Source organism: Polyodon spathula, chromosome 20 (genome assembly GCF_017654505.1).
Source record: "Polyodon spathula isolate WHYD16114869_AA chromosome 20, ASM1765450v1, whole genome shotgun sequence".
NCBI lineage: Eukaryota > Metazoa > Chordata > Actinopteri > Acipenseriformes > Polyodontidae > Polyodon > Polyodon spathula.
Window position 1 is genome coordinate 12,259,930 of NC_054553.1, and position 7,263 is coordinate 12,267,192.

Genomic DNA, 7,263 nt, shown 5'->3' on the forward strand with positions numbered 1-7,263 from the left:
TTTTAGTCAAAACCTTTCCCTATGACTAAATTAAAAAATATATTTATTTGTTTTATTTATTCATGGTAAAATGATTTGTCTGTATTTTGTCAGTAGTCATTACATACATACAAACATATAACTGTCAGCTTGTTTTTACGCTGTACTCGTAATAATCAAGTGCACGCAGAAAAAAAAACTGTCCCATAGGACCGGTAGTGCATTCTAAAACTCACTACTCAAAGGGTTGAAGACCGGGATTGTGTTAACACGATCACACTGAAGTGGGCTTCTAGGACCATTTTGGTATTAAAAAAAGTAATTTTTATTAAATATCCTTCCACCTCTGCCTGAACTTAGAAAAAAAATAAAACCAAAAATGCATTAATTAAAAAATAATTTCACATGTTGAACTGAACATTGCCATTGAAAGTGCAGTTTTGATTTGTTACACTTCTTGTAATTCTTGGTTTATTCACTACGTTTTCAATTAAAATATTACTGCCCATTTTCATGACACAGCACAAATGAGTCTGCCTTTAAATCACACAGCGCAAATAAGACTGCCTTTAAACCACGCAGACCCTTCTTCAAAAGACCTGCAACAGTATCAGGTGAGTGCGTTTTTTTTTGTTTTTAATAATCCTTTGTTATCCAGGTTAGAAACAGGAGGTATCCATACCAGATTTGTGCTACAGCTTCATAGTGGTGAGAAAGACCAGGAATACCCGGTTACTTATCAAACTGACTGCAATTTACAGCTTGGTAACGTGGAGAACTACTGGACCAGTGTTAAGAAACAATTTTAAACAATGCAGGGCACAGCTAAAAACATGATACCATCGTACCTGGACACATTTAAAAGGTATGGCAGGAACTGTCGAGATGAATTTATAAATGTTTAGCATTAGATAACACAGCTGCGAAGGGGGTGGGTCCAGTGGCAGCAAGCAGGCAGGAAGACCGAAGAACGGATAGCGGGAGCAATGGCAACAAAACATCTTTTAAGAGGGACCCAAATATTTGTGAAAAGCTGAATGTTTAAAAGATATTTTTTAAACTATATATTTTCAAAATGGGATAGGGAAACAACGTAGTTCAGGAAGAAGGAACAGAGCGATCACAATGGCGAGTTTTGAATTTATTTGAATACTTTTGCTCTTTTATTTCCACTACTTTAATTAATCATTGGTGTCCGGTTCAGATTCACTTAATACCAATTTTATAAAAAATAAACTATTTCATATGTCCATAAATCTCACTTTTTTTTTTTTTTTAAATGGTTCACTTATGTGAATTATATTTTGCAGGAAAAACTACTGTATCAAAGATTTTCTTAAAAAAAAATACTGACCTCGAGAAAGTCTTGCCCACTTCTCAGAATTCACTTTTCTGTTGTCCACTTTTCTTACTTTCTTGGTAGGTGCTGTGATACAGACATAGAAAAATTAACTAGCTGATGTGACATTACTGTTAGTGTATTTCCAATGCTTTGATGTCTAAGAAGTTATACTCAGACAGAGACCTATGTCAAAATACAGTATTTCACAAGTATAAAACAGCCTTGACGTGAGGAAAATGTGCATGGAAATATAACATTTAACAACTTTTCAAATGTCACCCAACATTAGTACAAATCTTGTCCATTGAGAAAATAGAACAGAGCTTGAATCAATAAAAAATGCTCAGTTGCTTAATGCATCTATGTGTATCAGTCTGTGACAGAATGTCAACATAAACTGTACAGTGTATTTGTTTTAATATAAACTGTCCCTTGTACGAGCGGCTGCCTTACAAGGAGATCCCGTGTAAGTATGTGCCCCTGTATAAATATATTTTTAATAAATAAAATGTACCAGATTCCTTCGAATTTAAAATGCACTTTTTAAACCTATTTTTTCTTCTCAAAAATGGTGACGTGTGTATTAACATCGCAAACAAAAGACATGACTGCCTAAATACACAAACAGGGACGACTTAAATTTCGAGGGTGTCTTAAATCCAAAGGAGTACGGTAATTTATACAAATATTTTCACTTACCCATTTTTTTAATCTGTTTAAGCACATTATTTAAAAAAAGGTGTTTTCCAATACTCTCCATCTTTGGTTGTTCAAACTCTACTCTTTGATATAAAAATTCTTTCACTTTCTGTTGATGGACGGCAGCTTTCCGTTCAAACATATCGTGACTCTGACAGAATGAGAAGTCTCAATTACAGAACACTTAATCAGACAGTTCCATAACATACAGAATAATAGATGAGTTATAATTTCATCAAAGGGTTCTAGTGACATTGAAGGGTTCATAGTAATTATAACCTGAAGTAATTCACTTTATGCCATTTCTTATTTTTTATAATATACAGATTAAGACATTTCATTTTAAAACAGTATGCATTTTTGGAAAACCTATGAAATCTAATTATGTGTGCTTCTCTACTGTTGTTTCTGCTTAGATCATTACATACCAGGCTTGCTAACTGAACTGAAAATTAACTACGGTCCAATACCTTTTTGGCTCTCTCTTCTCTAGCTTCTTTCCTTCTTACTTCCAGTCGAATTTCACGCTTGACATCCGCTTCTATTTTCATCAGAAGGGACCTCTCCTTCGTTTTCCACTCCTAATGGTAGAACATCAAGTTATTTTATATTTCTTCATTTTATCTTACTGTGCAGAAAACAAATTGTTGTCAGGACCCATCGCAGATGGATTGTATATACTAATTCTAAATTATTTTTGTTAATTATGGATTGTACAGTATGGAACAATTTGTTTTAAATAGTAATATAATAAGGTCAAATGCTACTGCATTTTTGCCCTGTACTGAAGGGTAGACTCTTTCCACGGAGTATAAGTGCAGTTATCAGTCCTCACCTCTTCGTGTCTGTTACAAAGCATGAGCTTCTTTCTCTGCATTTCATGCCTCCTTATCTCCTCCTCTGTGAGTCGCAAGCTGTTCTGCTCTTTCCTTTTTTGTCCTTTCTTTTTTAAGTCTTCGTGAGACCTACTAAAGTAACTATAGATAGATAGATAGATAATGTGTGTAATTTTCATGTTTTTGGATAAATATGTTTATTGTTTTGTTTTTTGGTGATTTTTTTGTTTCTTTTGTTGCAAAAGTAGTATAATACAACATCTTAACATCTTACACAAAAATAAAAATCAAATCAAGTTAAAATAACACAAATACAATAAAAATGGTATTCATATATACATATATTTACAAATAAACAAACAGTTAAGCTATAAAAATAGGATATTATGATACTTGATGTAGAAACTTGGTAAAATGTTACAAGACCTGAAACACAAATTAATTTTAAGATTGGTTAATGCATATTACTTATCTAATACATTCAAGGCTTGAGATGGAAGGTCCCAAGAGAGCGTATTATTTTAAATTCCATGCATCAATTTTATGTTGGATTTTAAGTTATAACACCACAAAATAATATTATAGATCACTATATGTACCGAAGGTAATTTTGGCTTTTTATCTTGTAGTTTTTCTGTAAGAGTGTGGTTAAACTGTAGACTATTCCCAGTAGTCATTCGTCACAATTTGTTGAAGTTTACTGCCGCCGAAATATAGCTGTATTCCCTATAAACCACAATAAAATCATAATATCTTACATCTATGCTAATGTAATATATGCTTTGTGTTGTCCTTCACTATCTGTAATGAAGAATCTTCGAGAACAGTGTCTTGAACTATCAGATGATGATTTGGACCCCCAACATCTAAAACTAGAAAAACTAAAAAGGAAAATCGTTGGTCTTTCTTTGTCACAAGGAAAACTTTCCAACTTAAAATCAGTTATACAGTGCCTATAAGTGCCAGTGTCCTTGGACGTTTTCATAGTTTGTTGTGTTACAACATGAAATCTTGAGGCATTTAAATTGGATTTTTTTCCTTTGATTTACTCAACCTACTCAACACTGAAGAGGCAAGATAATTTTTATTGTGAAACAATAGTTAATGAAAAATCAAAGAACTGAAATGTCTTGGTTAGATAAGCATTCACCCCCCTGAGTCAAACCTTTGGCAGCAATTACAGCTGTGAGTCTTCTGGGCTAAGTCTCTATCAGGTTTGCACATCTGGATCGTGCAATATTCACCCATTCTTCTTGGCAAAATTGTTCAAGCTCTGTCATCAAGTTGGATGGGGATCGTTGGTGGACAGCAATCTTCAAGTCTTCACAGATTCTCAATCGGATTCAAGTCCAGGCTTTGACTGGGCCACTCTTGGACATTCAGTTTCTTGTTTTTAAGCCACTCCAGTGTCGCTTTGGCTGTGTGCTTGGGGTCATTGTCCTGCTGAAAGGTGAATCTCCTTCCCAGTCTTAGGTCTTGTGCCTACTGAAGCATAATTTCCTCAAGGATTTGCCTGTATTTAGTTCCATCCATTTTGCCCTCTACCCTGACAAGCTTCCCAGTCCCTGCCGATTAAAAGCATCCCCATAGCATGATGCTGTCACCACCATGCTTCACAGTAGGGATGGTGTTACCTGGGTGAAGTGCTGTGTTGGTTTTGCACCAGACATAACGCTTTGCATTTAGTCCAAATAGTTACATTTTTGTTTCATTGGACCACAGAATCTTTTGCCACATCTTTTCAGAGTCTTCCACATGCCTTTTTGCAAATTCCAAGCAGGATTTTACATGGGCTTTTTTCAGAAATGGCTTCCTTCTTGCCACTCTTCCATACAGGCCAGATTTGTGGAGTACTTCAGCTATCGTTGACACATGGACAATTTCTCCCATCATGGAACATTGCAGATCTTTCAGAGTTGTAATTAGCCTCTTGGTGGCTTCTCTGACCAATGCCCTTCTTACCCGGCTGGTCAGTTTGGGAGGATGGCCTGCTCTAAACAGATTCTGGGTGGTGCTGTATACCTTCCACTTCTTAATGGTAGACTTGACTGTGCTCCAAAGGATATTCAATGCCTTTGATATCTTTTTATACCCCTCCCCTGATCTGTGCCTTTCCACAACTTTATCCCCGAGTTGTTTTGAAAGCTCCTTGGTCTTCATGGCAGTATCTTTTTTTATTATTTTAATGCACTACCCAATTGTGGGACCTTACAGAGATAAGTGTATTTAATCTGAAATCATGTGAACCACTTTTATTGCACAGATGGACTCCATTTAACTAACTGTGTGAATTCTGAAGGCAATTGGTTGCACCTATAGGCAGGATTGGGGGGGGTGGGGTGGCGCAGCTTCCAAGGCAAAGACTACTCCACGCCAAGCCCAGTGCTGCTAGCGAAACCGAGCTTGTCCAAGAGTTCTACAGAGAAATGCATTTTAAAGAACTGGATAAAACGGTACATGAAATTAAGGAACGTTTTAAGGAGAATGACATGGAAGCTCTAACTGCGCTAAATAGCATCCTGACAATACCTGCAGAAAACATCCAAGAGTCTAATTTGGATTTGATTTGTGAACGCTACAAAATATCCAAGGAGGAACTGACAGCAGAGCTAGCAGTGTTCAGTGCAATGTTTAAAAAGGAGAGTGGTTTGGACAACTTCAATCAGCGAATGGCATTTTTTAAGGAACGGAACCTTGGACAGATTGAGTAACATGGACAGCCTCTTTCGAGAAGTGCATTGTGTGAGAGGAATTTCTCCTGTCTCTGTCATCTCAGAAATTACATGAGGAATTCTATGGGACAAGAAAGACTGTCTCAGTGCTCAACATACAGCGGGGCGTTGCTATTGATTTGGATAGAGTGATCAATAGGTTTAATGTGATGAGAAGTTCCAGAGGGCGGCGTTTTCCCCTTCATTAAGGTAAGAGAGATAATAAGTTAATTAAATCTACCTAATGCGTTTTGACGATAGGAATACATTTTTTGGTTTAGTGATTGCCAACATGGTTGCATTTCAAAATGTACTCTCTGAACACATTAAGTTCAGGGCAGATGATTGTAATGAAGTGATTGTGAATATGCGTTGATGTTATTTGGCCAAGGAAAAAAAACGATGATAACAAAGTAAATATATATTTAAAATGCACTAGACACTGCATTAGATTTCAAATTCATTAAAACTCATTATTGCCCCCCAAATTTGGGTATCAAATCCCATCCACGGTTGCACCTGAGCTTATTTAGGAGTGTCACAGCAAAGGGGGTGAACGCTTATCTAATGAAGACTTTTCAGGTTTTTATTTTTAATTAATTTGTTTTTTCACCCCCACCCCCATTTTTTCACACACTGAAAGTGTTGAGTAGGTTGTGTAAATCAAAGGGGAAAAAATCCCATTTAAATGCATCAAGAGTTCAGGTTGTAACACAGCAAACTGTGAAAAGGTCCAAGGGGGGTGAATACTTCCTATAGGCACTCTATAAATGGCCTTCCTATTTTTCTTTGTCTTCTGTAGACTGTTCTGCTTTTATTTTGTTTTTTATTTTAGCTATGCTGCACTTGTACCCTGATGGCAATGACTATTTTCAAGACAACAATGCCCCCTAAGTGGACTCTATACCATGTCATCTCAAGGGTGTGATCAGGGCAAATGGTGACAGACCCGATTAATAAAGTGGTCAGGCAGTGAACATTCAGAGTGTAAACTGTAAAATGTATTTTTGTAAAAAATTTTGTATTTTTGCATCCGGTTTCTATATACAGTTTTCATTAGACCAACCAGTTACAAGCCAGAACTAATAAATTAAAGAAACAGATCATTAGCCAAACTTGTGTTTCAACACAATTTGATTGTAGATAAAGTGAGACTGCACCTCTATTTTATCCACATCTCTAGATATACACCCCTATAAGGGATAATAAAAGGGATAATATTTGGAGAAAATATACCTGTTTCTCCCAATCCTCTCCATGTCTCTGAGATGTTTGCAGCCTTCCTCCAAAAGCCACTCTCTTAGCTCAGAGGTTCTGATCCCCTCAGGAAGTTGGTCTTGTTCCTGAAGCTCCAAAAGCTGTTTCACCAGGTTTCGCTGCACAGAAATATTTTATAATAATAATAATAATAATAATAAATAATAATAATAATAATTCCACATTTTAATGAGAATTTGAATTAGTACAGTAATACAATGGCCCAGTAAGAGTTAGAATCTATATAGAGAATAATAGATGGGCTGCAGTGAATTACAGTGTTGTAATTGCGTCGAAGGATTCAATTGCAATTACAATCTAAAGTAATTCACTTCATCCCATTTCCTATTTTTTAAACACAGTAAAATATCACAAAAGATTTGTACTGTGACCCACTTAAGCATACAATGCGATCCAAACAGGCTTTGCATATATTTTC

The 7,263-nt window shown here is 36.0% G+C and overlaps 1 long non-coding RNA gene across 1 annotated transcript; it reads right to left on the reverse strand.

Annotated features, from left to right (window-relative positions):
- Positions 1-2,497: 2,497 nt before the first annotated feature.
- On the reverse strand, positions 2,498-6,986 carry LOC121295825. The gene is made up of 3 exons (XR_005946979.1): positions 6,804-6,986; positions 2,856-2,997; positions 2,498-2,601 (listed from the first exon to the last, which is right to left on the reverse strand). It is a non-coding gene; the product is annotated as an uncharacterized LOC121295825 (long non-coding RNA).
- Between the last annotated feature and the right edge of the window lie 277 nt (positions 6,987-7,263).